The 21763-nt window shown below is 45.5% G+C and overlaps 1 protein-coding gene across 4 annotated transcripts in view; it reads right to left on the reverse strand.

The window, feature by feature from the left end:
• The window catches only part of LOC125724050 (tripartite motif-containing protein 16-like), a 121736-nt gene that overhangs the window by 78276 nt on the left and 21697 nt on the right, over positions 1-21763 (reverse strand). The window lies entirely within an intron of this gene.

Genomic DNA, 21763 nt, shown 5'->3' on the forward strand with positions numbered 1-21763 from the left:
GCACTGGTCTTGACTTGGGCCGTCTGCGTTTCAGCAGGGGAACCTGACCTATAAAAACAAGCCAGTTTGTGCACAGATTCCCTGATACGCAGAACAACAGCGAAAAACAACACTGGAAAGGTTCATGTGCATCAAATATAGCAGCCCACTCAATCCAAATGCTGGCATCAACAACTGACTATTAAGTCAAATCCTTTACATATCTTACACTTTCCATAAGTTGCATTATTTATTCACTCTCAAGGTACCAAACTAAGATTTATGCTTTTTCTGATTACTACCGCGTTTCCCCACAAATAAGCCCTAACATGATTTTTCAAGAAGCTTGTAATATAAGCCCTAGTTATTGTCCCATGGATTGTACGGTAACTAGAATTAGATGCGGTTATACTACGAGAAGGCTACATGGACAAGAGGCGCTCATTTAAGGACAGAGCTATTGCTAAACATGAGAGATTGGGGACACTGGTTCTACAGGAAATTGAGTTGCGAGATATTCAGGACGGAATTTGGAACTTGGAGATTTACGATGATGTTCCAGAAGAACATGACATGACGACTATATTTGAATAAACATATACAGTATACAGCAGAATTTTGTTCATGAATAAATTCACCGTCAAATTGTTTACATGGAAAGATACTGTTAGAAGATGATATGATGTCTGTGTTTGAATAAATGTGGATTTTTGTTCATGAATACCGGTAAATATACTGTAGCATGTTATACTTGGGAAAATACTACCTTAATATAAGCCGTAACGCGTCATTTGGAGCAAAAATAAATATAAGACCCTGTTTATTTTCGGGGAAACACCGTATATTAGGACATATTCAGCTGTTACTTTACCACTTCATGATGATTTTCTCTGATGTTTAAACACAGCACAGCCACAGATTTTACTGATTTCATTATATAATGCAGTAGACATGCAAAAAGACTCCCGTATATTAAAGCTAAAGGTGAACTACTTTATTATTTAGACATGTACTTCTAAAACAAGATAATAGAACAGAAGATTCAAGAAGACTAGTCAAGCATATTCTGACTTTAACTCTTTAAGTGCTGAGTTAGTCTGAGCATCATTTTGCCATCCTTACCTCGGCCAACTGGACCGGGGATGTATTCCGGGGCGATCGGCACACTGACTGCACCTTTCGGCAGCAGCCAGTCAATCCTCTGGAGATTCACGGTGGTTTTCACGATGGACATCTTTCGCGTCTTCTCTCTTGCTGATATACTGCAAGTCTGAGCTGCTTTAAATGTTCAAATGAAAACTCTAAACGGAATAAGAATTGTTATGATTCGGTTGCTAAGCTAAGGTGGCCGATTGGTGTCAACGCGCTGCAAAGTCTTCAAACGCTTAATCAAATGACAAAACATACGATCTACATTTACAAAAGCGCAGAAACGTAGAAGTACCACAAAATTTTAAGACAAGTTTAAAAACATATAAGCGCTGAAAATCCGCTCACAACAGTTGTGAAGTTTCTGGGTGACAAAGAAACAAGACGGACCAATTATGGTTTAACTGTATATCGAATGTTTACGAAATGTCGATATCTTATCAAAACAGGATATAGAATGAAACACTACATTATATCAATCAATCATTCGGTCGCCATTAAAGATATAGAATAATATTCCTTCCTTGTTATAAGTAACACGAGAGCTGCGGTCTTGAAGTTGCACAGACTCCCAGAATTCATAGCGATAATTACGCGACCCATTCAATTAGTGGGTTTTTTGATAGTGGGGAATGGGGAGGAGCCATTGGGTGCGTTCGACTTGGCTTAGGTCTAACTGCAGCTGACGTGAGGGGGAGCGCCATCTGCCGGCGGCTGCAGGAGTGTAATATAAACTGACAGCAGCCAAACTAGACAACTTCTACTCCTCGTAGTGCGAGACCTGACTGAGATGGCCGCACTGCCAGTAGGGTGTAGATACATCTATACAAATATCACCTGCATGCACATTACTTCTACAATAACCAACTCCTGATCCAAACTGCTAGCAGTGAAAAGATAGCTGCCAGGAAAAAGATCAAATACATTTATTTCAATGATTCAAAGTTTTTATTGTCATGCACAGAATACAAAGCAATTCTTACTTGAATGCCTTCTTCACAGACTAGACGATTAAACACATAAAGCAGCGCAACATTACAGTAACTAACAATAAATAAACGATTAACTTATGTGTACTATTAGAGCATTTATTGAAACTTTACTTCTTTACAGGCTTTTCGGGAGAAATAGTAGATAACGCATCGGAACTTCCAGAGATACAAACGTCATGCGTGTGACTAAAATTGTTCAGCCAATAAGGGCAAAGTTGTGTCACGGAGGCAGTTCCAGTTTGTGCAGCCGGCTGAGAGGTTTTTTTTATTATTTTTGTTATTGAAGCTTTAAATTACAACAGAAGTAATAGCTGACCAGTGACCATTAAGATTAACAAAACAAACAAGAACATTTACGAGACATTTACAAAATAAGCCAGGGGCACATAGTAGCGACATTTACAGTTATGCCGGCTGAAAGGTGCTGCACGATCTTTCTTGCTCTCTGCACGTGCTGCACGATCTGTCACGATCGTCTTGTAGGTTTTTGTACCATGTGACTTGGTGACGTTAGGTGACGTTTTGCAGGGCCGGCTTTATGTCGGACAAAAGAAATCTAACCATGATGCAGTAATTCTAGAGGCAGCAAAGCAGACTAACCAAAGATCTCATAGTAAACAAAGGAATGTGATACTGCAGTTAAGTCTCGGAACAAAGCTTTTACAATGTTAAAAAGTACTCACAACTTTCAGAATTTCATTGAGTACAAAAAGTTGCAGGCTAACGTAAGGAGGGTAGTTAAATAAGCAAAGAGGGAGTTTTGGAGGTCCTTCTGTAATTCAGTAGGACGGGAAACTGACATTAGTAAAGTCTGGGGAATGATAAAAAAGATGCATGAGATTAAAAGGGAGTATGGATATTCAGTTCTAAATGATAATAACATAATAACAGTTACAGATGGGGAAAAAGGCAAAATGTTAGTTTTGTGGTTTTTCATTCCCTGCTAAATCAGAAGTCAGAAGCCGCTGGTGTAGATCCAAATTCAGTCTTTATTGCAACAATTAAGTTACAGCCAAGGCCAGACACTTAAAGTGTGTCCAGTACTGTTTTATACCTATTTTTATACAAGTTCTTATCATTTAACAATATCTCGTCACTTAAGCATCATCATTCCTTCAACCATTCACAATAATTGTTTTTTACATCAATCCACACCCCTAGGTGATAAGTTTCTTTTGTCCATCATTTCTTTTACTGTTTGGTCCCTCAGCCGAACATAATGGTGGTGCGACCATCTCCACTTGGTTTTTTAAAAATGCTCAGCCGTGAACTTTTGGTGAACTCGGGCGAATCCCTTCCTTCAGTAGCAAACCTTGGCAGCTTCAACCTGTTGCACATTGTCTAATTAGAGGGTTGATAATATATTTGTCCTTCAACATAATGATAAGGCATAACACTAATAAAGGTGGATATTCATGCATTCAGGGCTAACATAAGGTAGCTAACAGAAAGTTTGAGGCTAATACAAGGTGCAAATACATACTCAGTTGATTACATTGTGTTGATTACATTATAATGATTACATTGTAATGATTACATCATGGGTATTTGGCATGCTTTTTAATAATACCGTAATGATTATATTCTACATTGTATAGTGCTAAATAATATCCCATATATTTCCCCCCTTTGGGATTCCAAAGAGTCCCACACACAATTCTGTCCATCCAGCCTAGGAGGGAGGGCTAAAACCCTAAGATCTAGGGAAATTCCACTCCCAGCCCGCCACAGGCACGGCCCCCCTTTGGGGTCCATGGCTGACATGGTGTGAGGGACCGAGATGGCAGGCATGAGGCACACAGCTAAATTAGAAAACAAATCCTTTTTAATTAACAAAAAGAAACGATTTAACAAAAGAAATAAACCTGGGCCCACAGAAAAATCAACTTCACACCACAGCTAACAATACAACTAAACCAACAAGCTGACTTCTCAAACAAGACACCATAAGGACTATATATACTGGTTGGCCAACCCACAAGATACAAAAGAAAAAAGTAACAATAACAAATACCACAAATAAATCAAAACAGAACAATCAACTAATGCTTCAATCAAAATAAACAAAATCAAATTAACGCCAAAAACATACCTAAACAATAAAATAAAACTAAATACCAAACTATTCCACCCCCAACAAACAACCAGTTGGAGTTGTCCAATTTCCTGTATTTAGCCCAGCTTCCATATTGGCCACCTCTTTGCCTGGAACAGCCGGGAATCCCTTCAGTACTCCGCACGGTAAATCAAAAGAAACACACAATTAAACTCAAAACACATTATTCCACAGTTAACTAAATGTGCGCGCTTCATCCAGCAAACTGGGTAAATGTGTTAAATAAGGAAACAAAAGAATTAAATATTTAATTTAATTAAATCAATTAATTAAATCAATCAAATATTAATTATCAATATGCTACAACTTAAACTAAACAAACATAAAAACCATGAAATGATACCTCCCTTCAACTTAACTGTGTGGCTGTAGAGGCAGCCATCACACATGGCTCACAAACTATCAACACTCAGAATCAACCAACAGCAATGAACTCCCCAGGATACATAGCATATATTATCAGGAATACATAATCTGCCAGGAGTACATCACCTACCACAAGCTCATTACATAAACATATACGGCTAATGCAAAGATAACTGAAAGGTTAACTGATAACACTGTAGATTACTATAACAGGCACTCTGTCATGAGCAGGAAAGTCCCAGGTGTCGTGGGCGGCAGGCAGGCTGCAGCGTTTCCAACATGGAGTATTCACAGGCGGTACGGCCGAACTTCAGCTATGGGCAGGAGCGTATCCAAGGTGTCTATGTCGCCATCCGTTTCCGTGTTGGTCCAGGAGGTTGCCGCTCCAAACGGTCCTCCCACCACTCTAGACATTGCAGCTATAGTCGCCTGCTGAGACAGCGCTCTTCCCACTAGGGAGCGAACAAGAGGAACTACACAACAAAAGATTAGTAGCAAAGCCAGAATGAACACAGCACGCACACAGAGTGCTTTCATAAGGGCTTACTGCCAACTACCCCACATATTATACCACCAGTCAAACAACCCGTCATGTTGTCCCGAATTTCTCGCCATCTCATCCTGTAACCCCTGCAACTTTCTCATAGCCTCAGTAAATGAAACATCCAGAGCTGTATTATTGGGAATAAATGTACAGCATTGAACCCTGAACAGCACACACACTCCCCCTTTCTCTGCCAGGAGCCAATCCAGGGCCATCCTGCTCTGCCAGGCCATTATACTGGTAGCCTGAAGCTGCTCCCCCAGAGATGTGAGTGCCTCCTGACTATAGTTGGTAAACCTCTGCTGATTATAGTACAAATAATTCATCCATTCCACATTTTTGTTAACAGTAGGCCAAATTAATATTGATTCAAATCCTGCAGCTATCTCACTTCTCACCTTATATTTCTCTGGAATGCCCCTCGGCTGGCATATGGCATCTATATACACACTGGGATCATCTTCGCAGCTCGTAACAAACCTGTGGGACCTAGAGGGCTGTTTGTCAGAGTAAATATCCACCTGGCTAGCTAACATCCCCCTAGTGCAGAGGCCTCCACAATTATTGGGGAGAGGAGGCCTCAATCCTCCCTCCTGACCACACAGCCACCACGTATCTGCCAGAGGCACGCTCTGGTTCTCTAATGCATCCAGTGCAGTGCTCGATACTTCTCCATTCTGCACTTGGTCATCTTTCACATCCCAAACAGTTCCACAGTTTCCCCCGGAGATGCCTACCTCCTCTGTCCCATTATTCTTAAAACACTCACAAGGAAGTCCCTTGAAAAAACTTAATTTCTGCCCCATAATATCTCGCTGTCCCCCTTCCAAAGGCCTAAACTGTCCACAATGCTTTTCCACCCTATAAGCATATTTAGTATTTTCCTGGTATATCAGGCACTGATATGGACAGTACTGCATGCGCACTTTCGGACTAGTTTTAAGTTTGCATACTTTAGTGTGCATGGCCTGGGTGTGTGAGTGAATTATTTCACAGAAATAATATCAAGACAGTATAATGTACAGAAAAGTGGAATATTGCACATGTTTGTTAGACTATTGCACTGAAAGAGTTATTTGACTACCTAAGAGGAAGACAGAGAATGAAAGTGAGGCTGTAGTGCTCCGATGTGTCTGATTGCCTCTTTGGAGTGGTAACTGTCCAGGTAATGTCCACGGGGGAAGTGGGGCGGCTGTATTTCATACCCACTTTAATGTGCTTAGCCATCAGTCTAACTGTGGCTGGGATAAAGCTGTTGTAGAATCGTGTTTTGTAGGCGGTCATGCTCTCTGGCCTGCGGTGTCTTAGGTTGTATCCTAAAGTTCTTCCTCCTAAACAGCCATAATGCTGGGTGATGTTGATCACTGAGTATGTTCTGAGTTTTCCTCCGACAGCATTGTGTATATAATGTGTCCAAAGAGGGGAGGTCAGAGCCAATGATCCTTTATGCAGTTTTTACAACAACTCCTTGAAGAGATTTCCTCTCTCTGCCACTTGTTAGGATACTTTCAGTGATTCCTCTATAGGTCTGTGTGAGAGGCTGACATCTGAGTCCTCTATAGGCCTGTGTGAGGGGCTAACGTCTGAGTCCTCTATAGGCCTGTGTGAGGGGCTGACGTCTGAGTCCTCTATAGGCCTGTGTGAGAGGCTGACGTCTGAGTCCTCTATAGGCCTGTTTGAGGGGCTGACGTCTGAGTCCTCTATAGGCCTGTGTGAGGGGCCGACGTCTGAGTCCTCTATAGGCCTGTGCGAGGGGCCGACGTCTGAGTCCTCTATAGGTCTGTGTGAGAGGCCGACGTCTGAGTCCTCTATAGGCCTGTGTGAGGGGCTGACGTCTGAGTCCTCTATAGGCCTGTGTGAGGGGCTGACGTCTGAGTCCTCTATAGGCCTGTGTGAGGGGCTGACGTCTGAGTCCTCTATAGGCCTGTGTGAGGGGCTGACGTCTGAGTCCTCTATAGGCCTGTGTGAGGGGCTGACGTCTGAGTCCTCTATAGGCCTGTGTGAGGGGCTGACGTCTGAGTCCTCTATAGGCCTGTGTGAGGGGCTGACGTCTGAGTCCTCTATAGGCCTGTGTGAGGGGCTGACGTCTGAGTCCTCTATAGGCCTGTGTGAGGGGCTGACGTCTGAGTCCTCTATAGGCCTGTGTGAGGGGCTGACGTCTGAGTCCTCTATAGGCCTGTGTGAGGGGCTGACGTCTGAGTCCTCTATAGGCCTGTGTGAGGGGCTGACGTCTGAGTCCTCTATAGGCCTGTGTGGGGGGCTGACGTCTGAGTCCTCTATAGGTCTGTGCGGGGGGCTGACGTCTGAGTCCTCTATAGGTCTGTGCGAGGGGCTGACGTCTGAGTCCTCTATAGGCCTGTGCGAGGGGCTGACGTCTGAGTCCTCTATAGGCCTGTGTGAGGGGCTGACGTCTGAGTCCTCTATAGGCCTGTGTGAGGGGCTGACGTCTGAGTCCTCTATAGGCCTGTGTGAGGGGCTGACGTCTGAGTCCTCTATAGGCCTGTGTGAGGGGCTGACGTCTGAGTCCTCTATAGGCCTGTGTGAGGGGCTGACGTCTGAGTCCTCTATAGGCCTGTGTGAGGGGCTGACGTCTGAGTCCTCTATAAGCCTGTGTGAGGGGCTGACGTCTGAGTCCTCTATAGGCCTGTGTGAGGGGCTGACATCTGGGTCCTCTATAGGCCTGTGTGAGGGGCTGACGTCTGAGTCCTCTATAAGCCTGTGTGAGGGGCTGACGTCTGAGTCCTCTATAGGCCTGTGCGAGGGGCTGACGTCTGGGTCCTCTATAGGCCTGTGTGAGGGGCTGACGTCTGAGTCCTCTATAGGCCTGTGCGTGGGGCTGACATCTGAGTCCTCTATAGGCCTGTGCGAGTGGTTGACGTCTGAGTCCTCTATCCATCCATCCATCCATTTTCCAAACCGCTTATCCTACTGGGTCGCGGGGGGTCCGGAGCCTATCCCGGAAGCAATGGGCACGAGGCAGGGAACAACCCAGGATGGGGGGCCAGCCCATCGCAGGGCACAGTCACACATCATTCAAATATCATATATCCATCCATCCATTTTCCAAATCGCTTATCCTACTGGGTTGCAGGGGGTCCGGAGCCTATCCCGGAAGCAATGGGCACGAGGCAGGAAACAACCCAGGATGGGGGGCCAGCCCATCGCAGGGCACACTCACACATCATTCAAATATCATATATATGATTTATTAAATTTAGATTTAAGTTTGCAGTCAATTCACTTTTCCACGTTTCTCAATTTTCACGTTGCCTTTTTTAAACGCAATTATGTGAATTTTAAGTAAAAATATGGAATAAAATTATATCGTGATAATTATCAATATCATTTCATATGAAAAACTTTACTATTGTACAATATTGCCCAGCCTTAGGCTGATTTCAAAATTGATTTACATACAATTGTTTTACATATTGTCTGTCTGTCATTATACCTTGCAGAATTAATCATGATAAAACATATAAAACGATAAATAATAAAAACTATACGATTAGGAAGCAATCAGTCCCGTGTACATGATCAGAAAATACTTGCATTCATCTAAACTTTTATAAACTTTAAACTGCCTTTGCTTGCTGGCCTGTGGGCCACCAGACAAACTTGAAGGCCTTACAGGATGGGATAGGATGCACATGCTTACAGGATAGGATAGGATGCACATGCTTTATTGTCCATTAAATCCCTCTACCAAGTGTCAATAGGCTCCAAACAACCAAATGTAATTAAAGAAAATTAAAAAAAAGGAAAAACATACAGAAATAACCCAAAATAAATAAAGAATAACCAAAGTAACTTAACTGTCCACTCAGTTACTTGGATTTAGTCCATCACCCTGACTAAACTGTATAATGAGCAGATGGGACTGTCGGTACATGGTTAGATCATGTTTAATACAACAACTGGAATACTGCATACAAGGCACAAAAGCACTGTGGGGAATAGAGCATTATGGGAACAGTAGTCCTATTATTACACCTCCTCCTTTTAACTTAAGTCAAATGTGCTGTCTACCTTTTTACATTAATTTCTGTTACTGCTATCAACAACCTCCTTCTCTCTCTCTCTCTCCTACTGAACTTCCCTCTTTGTTCACAAGTCCATTCTGTCAGGTGGTTTTACCAGTCAAATCGACCTAGTAACAGTCCCTGTAGGCCAAAGATGACCTTTATCAGTCTCTACCACATATGGTCTAGGAGTATCTGCAGGTCTGACGACTCCCAGCAGTCCCTTCTGTGCTAATCCAAACTGTCTGACCAGATGTCAGTTCTGCGAGAGGTCTGGAGCGGAGTCTGCGGTTGTAGTGTTTTGCCTGCTGACACCTTCTCTCCTCATCCTGCTTGTGAAAAACTTGCAGATCTGGCCATTTAGGACCCAGCTGTCCACCATCTGGCTAATCTGTGCTGTGATACCGGGCCACCATACTGACTGTGTAGCTCTGGCTCGGCATTTTGTAATTCCCTGATAGCCTTCATGCAGACGCTGAAGAACATCCGCTCACAAGGGGGGAGGTATCACAAGTCCTTCTCCCTTCATGAGAAGGTCATGAGCAAGGTGAAAATCCATTCTGTGCTGCCAGTACGGTTTAATGTCTGGATCTAACTTACATCTCTCTGGCCATTCTGTGAAACAGTGGTTTGTCACTTGTCTGCATACGTCATCTTCTTTGTAGGTGATCTTTTCAGAATTTGTCATTAAGCCTTATTTGGATTGTGCAATATTACTCATCTGTTTGTTATTGAATGTTTGTTTTATCCCATCATCACATGCTGCTGTCTCAACTATTCAAGGCACAAACACTAAGTCACATTTCATTACACGTGCACTAATAATCTGTTATTTTATTATATTTGTTATAGCTTACTTGTAGTTGTTTTTTTTTACTTTGTACAGAGTATGAGTATTTATGAGTATTTATATAGTTATAATACAAAGTATTACTCATAGTTATTTGCACTATTACTTCTATTACCATGACTTCTGTTCCCTTTAAACTCATTACCTTACCTTTATTCCTCTTGTTGCACTGAGCATGTATATGACAAAAGAATTTCCCTAGGGATAAATAAAGTTTTTTTCTTATCTTATTTTCCTTCTGCGCTGTCTTTATCTCCTCCAGCCTTTTGTCTCCACGTCTTCCTCTAGCTGAAGATGCCGTTCAATCAAAGTGAATATTTTACTCACTTATCTTTTGGTCTTTTATGATTCCATGTGTACCACCTCCAAATTATTTTGAAGATTTGAATTCCATTGTATCCAAATTAATTTGGAACGGCAGACAACCCAGGAAACGCTTCTCAGATTTACAGCGCACCAAATCAGACGGTGGCCTCGCCCTCCCTGATTTTAAACTCTAGCATTGGGCATTTCAAATTAGGGCTATGCGCACTTGGACAGACGCAGGCAGTGTAGTGTCATGGAGAGGTATTGAATCGGCTATAGTGCATCCCCACGGACTCCAGGACTTACCTTTCCCAGGGGTAGGTCTTCGTAAATCACGACACAAACTTGGTTGTATCTTTTCATCCACCTTAGCTGCATGGTACAACGCCGAAAAAGTAATAGGTCAACAATCTCCTTTATGGAACAATTTCCACTTTCTGTCAGACTATAAAGCTTTTGTTTGTCCCCCCTGGTCATCCAAGGGGGTTTTCACATTTTCTAATACGTTTGATGCGAATGTTGTGCGCACATTCCAGGACATGCAAAAAGAATACAGTCTGCCTGGCTTCTCATTTTTCTTCGACCTCAGGCTACGATCCACAATGAAGGCCTATGCTGTGCCATGGAATTCTGTCTTAGATGATCACCCAATGTTTAGCTTTGTGACAACATTATTGTCCATAATGACAACAGAGGATAAAACTAGACAGGATACACAAAGCTCAGCAAACAAAATTTACTCAAAATAGTAGCGGCTCCTGGGAAACAAATGCTGCTGTTTTACTTTGCCTTTCCACTAATACACATTAAACACCAAAAAATAAAAAAACAAAAAAATCTCACCTAACCTTCAGAGGGAGCGATCAGGGAGTCACATCTCCACCATGTACTGGTGAAATCCTGCCGACTGCGTCAAATCTGTGGCGGTTAGGGAGGAAGCAGCGAGGGACATAGAAACAGAGACCCGACTACGCCACTCTGGGAAATTCACCCAGAGAATTAAGTACAGGAGTTTGCAACCCACTCCGATATAAAAGGACACAGATTCGTAATCACCGCCGGGGGATGTGAAGACCATGAACACTCCCTTTATTATTCTACGTTTAGTTCACACTCCAAAGGAAAAACCAAACAGCAAACAAATGACTTTAAAAACTACCCACAAATGGTACAAATCAAATCATGTTAGAATAACACTCCAATCACACTAAGAAACCCAAACCCAGCAGCTATTACCTTGGGGTGGGGGGACACACTGTCAGAAGGTACTCCACGGGGTCAGTGTCACGGGAGATCGGTAGCGATCGCGGGCAGAGGGGCGATCGTGCGGGCAAGCGGGGATCATGCGGGGAAGCAGGAAGCAGGCAGGCAGGATTCGGGACGAATGGGGTTTATTCTCGAAGACGAGGGCACGAACATCGACCAACATCAATGACGGACAAAGGACTCGGGTAAGACACAGACTGAAATACACAATACTGATTGAAAATAAGCAGACACAGCTGGGTACAATCCGGGAAACACACGTGGGTAAGCAGGGGGCGTGGCACACAGGAGGAGCCGACGAGCAGGGCATGACAGAACCCCCCCCCCCAAAGGCGCGCTTCACCGGGCGCGCCAGGGAGGAGGCGACAGACAGGACACGGGAACCGGGACCTGGAGCAAAAAAAACAGAACCATTAACGAGAGACGGGAAACAGGACCGAGGCACACAACATGGCAAGCGACAAGACAAAAGACAAAACCTGACAGAGGGTCGGGAAGGCAGACAGGCAAACCAGGAAAGGGGACACAGCGGGAACAGGAGGAACAAAAGGACCAGGAGTGAACGAAGGGAACAGAGGAGGACGTGGAGCAGAGACGGGAGGAACAAAGCGAGGGGGAGCAGAGACAGGCGGGACCAAGAAAGGGGAAGCAAACGAAGGAGGGATCAGGGCAGGAGAGAAGGGAGAGAAGGCGGGGGAACAAAGGGGAGCCCGTGGGAGACCCAGCGGGCGACGGGAGGCAGCCGGAGGGGCCGCAGGCGGCCGGGAGGCCGGAGCCGGAGGGGACCGAGAAGGGGCCGAGGAGACAGGGCGAGGGAGCGCGGTCAGGACTTGGAGCGCGGTCAGGACTTGGAGCGCGGTCAGGACTTGGAGCACCGGCCCGGGAGCTGCAGGTGGCTGCAGTGGGGGCGCCGGCCCGGGAGCTGCAGGTGGCTGCAGTGGGGGCGCCGGCCCGGGAGCTGCAGGTGGCTGCAGTGGGGGCGCCGGCCCGGGAGCTGCAGGTGGCTGCAGTGGGGGCGCCGGCCCGGGAGCTGCAGGTGGCTGCAGTGGGGGCGCCGGCCCGGGAGCTGCAGGTGGCTGCGAAGGCGGCTGTGCAGGCAGCGGCGGCCGCTCGGGAGCGGGGTCCGCCGGCAATGGCGGCCGCACGGGAGCGGGGTCCGCCGGTAGTAACGGAGGGAGGTCCTCTGTATCGGCGATCGCCGGTCTCCTCCGTCTCCCTCGCTGGCGCCTGGCGGTGGCGGGAGGCGGCGCGACGTCCGTAAAAACGGACGGCGGAAGAATGGCTTCCGGCTCTGGGTACGGGTAGAGGAAGGGCTCCTCGTCCTCGTCCTCACTGGAGAGCCAGTACTTCCACACGGGATCGGGGTCGCGTGTGGTCGGCCCTCGGGCTGGAGGTAGGGCAGGTACCTCCCTCTCGTCCTCGGTCGGGTGCCAAAGCCTGGAGAGCGAGCAGGCGCCGAGACGGATCGTCTCTTGTGGGACTCTCCGTCTCCTCCGCTTCTTTTGGTCCGTCATTCTGTCACGAGAGATCGGTAGCGATCGCGGGCAGAGGGGCGATCGTGCGGGCAAGCGGGGATCGTGCGGGGAGGGAGGCAGGCAGGCAGGCAGGCAGGCAGGCAGGCAGGATTCGGGACAAATGGGGTTTATTCTCGAAGACGAGGGCACGAACATCGACCAACATCAATGACGGACAAAGGACTCGGGTAAGACACGGACTGAAATACACAGGACTGATTGAAAATAAGCAGACACAGCTGGGTACAATCCGGGAAACACACGTGGGTAAGCAGGGGGCGTGGCACACAGGAGGAGCCGACGAGCAGGGCATGACAGTCAGCACATCACATGGCGTAGATACAAACACCAGGGGGGTGGGCTAAGAAGGCAGAGCGACCACGCAGCGCTATATCGCCACGACCTACCCCCCCCCCCCCCCCCCAAACCAGATACTCAGCACCAAGCCTCCCCAACGGCACCCCACGGTTTACGTACAACAAACTAAACAAAACACATAAATACTTAATACTAATTAAACAGGAAACCCGAAAACAAAATAAAAAACGAAACAAAAGCAGAAAACACAGCAGGACAAAACAGCAGCAATTGTAGTGGCTCAGTATTCCGCCGGCTGCCTGGCTCACGCCGGTCCGGGAACACTCCACCAAATCGCCATCCACTGACTGATTACAAGCGGTATTGAAAGGGAACCTTAAAACGGGAACAACTGCAAGCGGCTAGATTACCAAGCCCTCGCACACTGCAGCGATGGAGATACCCACAACTTTGAAAAAGGAGATACTGGCACATGGAGAGTCGCGTCACCGGTTACAGGGCGGTCCAACAGACAACTACAACTGGATCTTATATACGCACGCTGGCCACAACAATTAATCAATCTATTTAACAAAATCACGATACCTGAAGAGATCGCACCCTCCAGCTCCATCTCACTACAATAGTTACTATCCTCGCTGCTTTTATACAAATAAGGCTAATTTAGTGAGGAACCTCCCTCAAAGGTACAACGGCAAACACCCGCCTGCTTCAGATCACAGGCCCAAGTTCTGAATCACTATTCTACCAACACACAGGTAGAAGATGAAGAACTCTTCTCAAAGTAATGCTGTCAGTTGGACCTTGTAACATGAATAATCATAGTGGAGAGTGACAATTTTATTATTTTAATGGGAAGATGTGAGATTTTTATTGGGGGAGGGGGGGTGGGGTCCTACCTTCAGAACCAGCCAGTGAGACTCATTTACCTCAAATCTTCTGACCATGTGAGTCTCATTATTGAAACCATATCTTAAGCCCAGCCGGAGCCCACCTCCCCAAGGGTACACTCTACTTTCCCAGAAAATGTCAAGATGGATTCAAATTCAACTCCCAAACCTACTGCCAGTTTTTAGAAGACACTTTCTTCAAGCAGTGGTTCAGGAAAAAGTCAGCATCTTTCAGCAGGACCATGATTTTTATGCAGGACAATGCTCCATCGCATGCATCAAAGTACTCCACTGCATGGCTACCCAGTAAAGGCCTTAAGGATGACAAAATAATGACATGGCCCCCTTCCTCACCTGACATTATCCCTATTGTCCTGCAGGCTTGGGAGGGAGCTGTCGATGATGCACTCAGCGGTCTGCACAGTCTTCTGAAGGGTCCGGACCGCTGAGCACATCATCAGCAGCTCTCTCTCCAGCCTGCAGGACACTCACACTTCCTGCTGCGTCCGTAAGGAGGTGGCTATATTGCTCACTAATTGATATTTCATGTCAGAAATGTTTATTTGGAAATTATGTGTTGTTTGTTTATTATTCGCACTTTGAAAGATGATAATAAACAAGGGAGATGGGAAAATGTAGGTTTTTCATTTAGTTGCGTAATATTTGTGCACACTAATAGTTGTGTAATAATTGTGCACACTAATAGTTGTGTAATAATTGTGCACACTAATAGTTGTGTAATAATTGTGCACACACGTGTTTTCCCCTGATAATGTTCACACTCACATTTCCTTTGCATAACATTCAGGCTTCAGGTTTATTAATATTTTGGACTGACTGATGACACTATATTTGTTTATTATTGAAATTAATCCCAAAAACACAACTCGCCTAATAATTGTGAACACAGTGTATTACATTGTGGGAACCAAACGTCCCCCACGATGTGATAAAAACCTTTTGCCATATAAGGACATTTTCACTCCCCACACCCCACAAACATAACCTCAATTTCATAAAAAAATCTGTGAATAGAATCACAAAACTGGAAATACCTAAAATCTTGTATTTTGTTTGCTTACTTATGGTTAAGGTTGGGGCTGGATAGGTTGTCATTGTTGGGATTAGAGTTTTCACCATAGAAACAAATGGAGAGTCCCCACAAAGATATAATTACAAACCTCTGTGTGTGTGCGTGTGTGTCTGTGTGTGCGTGCGTGTGTGTGCGCGTGTGTGCATGCGTGTGTGTGCGTGTGTCTGTGTGTGAGTGTGTGTGTGTGCGCGTGTGTGTGTGCGTGTGTGTGTGTGTGTGTATACTTGACTACAGAAGATGGATGGATGGACAGATGGAATTTGCAACCTTACTAAAGAGTAGCAGAAGCACTTCTGACACTTGAACCATGATGATAAGTACAATTATTTATTTAAAAGTGCATCAGTTTTGTACTTAGTGGCATTTGCCAAACATGCTTGTAAAGGTTAATTCTGCCAGAGGTCAGTGCTGTGGGTTGGCGTTTGGCTCAGTGGCTTATATCACTTTGCTCCTGTGACTAAGGCCCTTAACCCCAAACGCACTAGTGACTGCCTGCGTCTGCCTTCTCAAAGAAAAAAAATTAAATTATTTGACTGTGGAATTTGAGCTTCGTGGGTCCAAACCTGCTTAGTCACACCGCCCTAAGTTTGTTGCTCAAATCGCCGCTTTCTCAATTGTAAGTCGCTTTGCAAAAAAAATATCTCCAAAATAAAAGTAAATGCTCTTCCTTTGCAGGAGAAAAAATGATCAACATATGTTTTAAACAGTACAAAATTGGGTCTGACCTTAATGCAGTTTCAACAAAACGTTGGTTGGGACAAGGGACGTCGCGATATAATGTGATTATACGATTACGTTTGCAGCAAAATAAAAGGACAGTGATAATGGTTCACAGCAGCACAAACCAAAGACAATCGGATGAAAGCAGAGTGGAATATGGGAGTATAGTAGACGATCCTTTCATAGCATCCAGATTTCTTAATGTTTGCGAGGCTGAGTTTGTTTATATGGCGAGGAGCCCAGCACCAAGTTACACAAGAAAATAAGCTGGAGGAAAGCAGCAGGCAAAAGCCTGACCCAGACGCAGCCCCGGTGCACGCCGGTTGGCGGCTGGGGAAACTTGCCGCGTATCACCCCTACGGCGGCTGTTTCAGCTCACGGTAGGAAGCCGCCATCTAGTGGTCCGCTTTGGGAATTGCATGTAGCGCCAAAGTTCCTCGAAATTGTTACAGTATCATGGACCTAAAGACTCATTCACTCAAAACACAATATTGTGCAATTTGCGTTTTTGTGCTCATCATCACAGGTCCTGAGGGCCCATACATGCTGGTGCTGAGCTCTGTTATTGATATTCTTAAGTATTATTTTTAATAATTGTTGCACTTGGACTCGATCTTTGATACAATGTTTTGTCGCTTTTAATCTTTCCAAGCACTTAGCATACCGGGGCGACGCCCAGCACTGTACAGTGTCAATCTGCTTCCTCATTTGTATGTCGTTTTGATAAAAGCTTCTGATAAATAAGTAAAATGTAAGTCAGTATAAATGTATATACAATAGTAACTACGGTAGATTTCTCTCTGGTAGGTCTCTCTGACCTTACTCCCCTGGGAGAAAAGCCCAGTGTGACATGGGCTAAAATGTAAATGTGTAGTTTTTTAGATCTTAATGTGAAAATCAGTTCTTCGTTTTCCCAGAAGGTGGCAGCACATGAACACTGCAAAACTGCAAGCTTGGCTTGTCGCTTTGTATACAATAGTGCGCTATCCGTAGTACTAGTACATGTAAGTACTAAGATTATGTAACCCCGGGCTGCAAGGTTACGTAACCCCGACTGCGCCACCAGAGGCCCTGCCCCTCAGGACTTCAAATTAACCCCACGACTTCCCCCTTGCAGTTACATTTGCATGAACATACAGAGACGCATATCCCAGAATTAAAACAATTTAACACAATACTTAAAAAGAACCCTCCCAGCCGGTAAACAATTACCAGCATATGACACCACTAAAACAGACAAATGGGGTTGAGAGCAAAACCCAGGTGCTGGTGGTCCAATACTATAATCACGCCTTAACCCCTTAGTCAGCCAGGGAAGGTGCTTATCTGGAGAAAGAAAAAGAAGGAAGGGGAGACACCACACACATACACCCCAAGGGCTCACATATCCAAGTGGGAGTTAATATCAAAATCACAGCAAACCACATCCTGGAGTTAATACCTCTCACTCACCCCACATTCACTCCATGCAGTGCAAGAACACAGCCTCCAACCCCCAAACTCCAGCACCACATTCACTGGCTCTCCGCTGTAAATGGGGAAGAGAATAAACTACCCTCCAGACCTCCTACTATACCAGTCAGCACCCAGTTAGCCCCGGTAACCACACCCCCCCTTATTCACAACTATGCCAGTACAACCCACATAATCCTACAAACCAAACGAAATCAAAACAGGCAAAACAGCAGTGACCAGCTCCTGAGCGTCAGCATAAACCCAGACACACTCGTCACCCCGAACCCAGCCTGGGAAGAGATCAACAGTCCTTACATACCCAGAACAAAACAGAAATGCACCCAGCCACCCCGTCCAGCCCCTTTTATTTCATTGCAGACAGTATGAACACAAGATAATTCATGTATTTTTTGGTCAACGTCATTTGATTTGTAAATAAACATCCATTCTTGCCATTCAGGCCTGACGTTGACCAAAAAAAACATGAATTATCTTGTGTTCATACTGTCTGCAATGAAATAAAAGTTAAGGGACATTTGTGAATTACTGCTTTATTTTTTTATTCACATTTTCCACCCTGTCCCAACTTTTTCTGATTTGGGGATGTAATTACTTTGATTTATATCTGAATCCTACTTTTTTGTAATTGACCAGTACGCTTCTTATTCATGATAATATTCAGTTCACGTTTTATCTGTGACAAACAAGTGAGGATCAGAGAGCAGGAGCCTTGCTCAAGTGACAGTGACAGAACTTTACCAACCATGGGATTTGACCCCATGGCCTTCTACACATGGGCATGGACCCCTAATCTGCCAAATTACACACCGCCCTGACTCATTCTTCAATGAATTTCCTGCATGGACCCATCTCACCTACTGGAGCTTCAGATAGTTCTGCCTTGACAGTCAAGTGATCTTTACAAACAGAAAAATTATTACACCCATAACCACAAGACAGAACTTCCTTTGAAGGAAAGATTGGCTGGGACCTGCTTAATATGAGTTTGACGATGGTAAAATGAATGCGGTCATTAGCAATTTCATCCATCCATCCATCCATCCATTATCCTCCGCTTATCCGGGGTCGGGTCGCAGGGGCAGCAGTCTCAGCAGGGAAGCCCAGACTTCCCTCTCCCCGGCCACTTCATCTAGCTCCTCTGGGGGGATCTCGAGGCCTTCCCAGGCCAGCCGGGAGACATAGTCTCTCCAGCGTGTCCTGGGTCTTCCCCGGGGTCTCCTCCCAGTGGGACATGCCCGGAACACCTCCCCAGGGAGGCGTCCCGGAGGCATCCGAATCAGATGCCCGAGCCACCTCATCTGGCTCCTCTCGATGCGGAGGAGCAGCGGCTCTACTCTGAGTCCCTCCCGAATGACTGAACTCCTCACCCTATCTCTAAGGGAGAGCCCAGCCACCCTGCGGAGGAAACTCATTTCGGCCGCTTGCACCCGCGATCTCGTTCTTTCGGTCACTACCCATAGCTCATGACCATAGGTGAGGGTAGAAACGTAGATCGACTGGTAAATCGAGAGCTTCGCCTTTTGGCTCAGCTCTCTCTTCACCATGACAGACCGATGCAGCGCCCGCATGACTGCTGACGCCGCACCGATCCACCTGTCGACCTCCCGCTCCATCGTTCCCCCACTCAATTTCATATATATATATATTCAGGACGCTAATTGTCGCACTACCTTTATTGTTATTTATTCTATTCTACTGCCTTTATTGGCCCTACTACCCCATTTCGTTGTGCTTATACACAATGACAGTAAAGTTGACTTTGACTTATGAAGTGAGAAGGCCATGGATAGAGAAGTTGTGCTAATGCTAACTGTGGCTACGACAGTCAGATTTATTGGACCCAGCTGATGGGTTCCACAAGTCCCCACGTGATCTGAGCCACAAGTACAGCTAAACTGTCTGACAACAAGCCAGTGAAGTCAAACAGCCTGCAAGGCCAGTCACCCCATCTGGGCGCAGGATCCCAAAACAGAACAAAGGTTTTTGTTTTCTGACTTTGACTCACTATTGGGAAAATAGTGATAAATCACCCCCCCCCTGAGAGTTACCCCAAAACACATCATTTTAGTTCACTGTCTTTCGCACGTTGTTCTGTTGATCATGTCCCCAAGAGGGAAGCCAGACTTTCCCAGAATGGTAGCTGCTCACTGTAACATGCATTAAGAGACTGAAAAGTGCTGGTGAACATCCTGCCTGGACGCCGGCCACTGTGATGGTGTACATGAATAGGGTGAATGGAACAATATATGTGGACTTTCATGGAATATAAACTGTGAATCGTCCATCCATCCAGCAAACCCCACTATAATAGTACCACCACCCTGTCCACCCGCCTGCATCCTGAAATATCACCCGAAATGTCAGGCGAAACATCAACACAAGCAGATGGCTTCCATATTAGAGGAATGGGAGCCGAAACAGATGTGGCCAGCAGAGGGCGCTCTGCTCAGAGCACCGAGCTTCATGGGAGAGCAGGTGTGTGTGTGTCTGTGTGCATGGGAGTGTGTATGTAAATGTGTGTGTGTGTACGGGTTTGTATTTACCTCATTGTGAGGAACAAACATCTCAACAATGAGTCAAAACCGGTTACTTTTTAGCATGTGGGAACATTTTTCAGCTCTTCGCAATATAATCTTCAATTTTACAAAAATCTATGAATGCAATCAAACAATGAATTTAGCCAAAAGTCTTATATTTTGTTTGGTTACTTATGGTTCAGGTTAGAGCTGAATAAAAGATACGGTTACCTTAGTTACGATTAGGGGTTTGCCCAGAGGAATGACAGTCATAGTCAGTCCTGTGACTGTGAAAAGACAGTTTACATGCGTGTCACACGTGTGTCACAGTAACTGGACACAACTGTGATAATTTGTATGCTTTTGGAGACAAAAATGTCTGTATTTGTGTCACCAGAGGGATAAATTTCCCTGTTTGCATGTGTGTCACCGTCTGTAAGTGTATCACAGATGTGAGAGAAATGCTTGTGCATATAGGCTGTAAACCCTCATGCATTTCAGTCTCTGTAAGTGTTTTGTTCCGGCTGCTGTCAGACGCAGCATAAACGGACTCAGACCCGGGATGGTTGGATTGTCAGGGATGATTTATTAACAAAGAGCACAAACAGGAGAGAACAGAACAGAAAAGGAGAATGAAACACTGATGCAGAGCCGAAGCCGGCGTGGTGGCTGCCACAGGATCGATTCCTCCCCCCTTAGGGGGACCCACCTTATACACTCACCCCCAGGGGAACAAGTGCACCACGTCTAAATTAGACAGGGGGGAGAGAAACAAACACGCCGCCAGCAGAGGCAGCAGCACAGAATGTGGAGCTCGTCACCAGAGGGAGTAAGAATCCACCTTCCCATTGTGTTCAGGGGTATATCTGTATTACTGCAGTGCCACTGTGAGTGTATTGTGGGTCATATTGTGGCTGAGAATCTTATTCCTAAACTGTGTGGAATAAAAAGGGAACTATATATATATACAGTACTGTGCAAAAGTCATAGGCAGTCACATAAACTTTTAAAAATGATCTCCATGTTTATTTAAACCTATGATATTATGTCTGTCAAACTTTTTGCCCTTAACCGTTTCAAAATCTCTCCTAAAGTCATCCCAGTATTGGCAGTATTTTTAATATACTCATGTATTTTTTGACATGACCACTAGCACACCTCATATAGCTAATCAGTACCTCAGTGACTTTTCAAAACTAGTTTCATTAATTAATTGAGTTGGTGGTGAAATTTAACAAATACATGAAATGGCCGAGGTGAACCTGAGGAGAGGTTTAGGAACCATATTGGTGTTCATCTAACAAGATATCAGTAACTTTTTGGAGAACATTTTACTCATAATTTGCATATGTTCTAATCCATCCATCCATTTTCCAAATCTCTTGTCCTACTGGGTCACGGGGGGTCCGGAGTCTATCCCGGAAGCAATGGGCACAAGGTGGGGAACAACCCGGGATGGGGGGGGCCAGCCCATCGCAGGGCACACTCACACATCATTCACTCACGCATGCACACCTACGGGCAATTTTAGCAACTCCAATTAGCCTCAGCATGTTTTTGGACTGTGGGGGGAAACCGGAGTACCTGGAGGAAACCCCACGACGACATGGGGAGAACATGCAAACTCCGCACACCTGTGACCCAGG

Source organism: Brienomyrus brachyistius, unplaced genomic scaffold (genome assembly GCF_023856365.1).
Source record: "Brienomyrus brachyistius isolate T26 unplaced genomic scaffold, BBRACH_0.4 scaffold54, whole genome shotgun sequence".
NCBI classification, from domain to species: Eukaryota; Metazoa; Chordata; class Actinopteri; order Osteoglossiformes; family Mormyridae; genus Brienomyrus; species Brienomyrus brachyistius.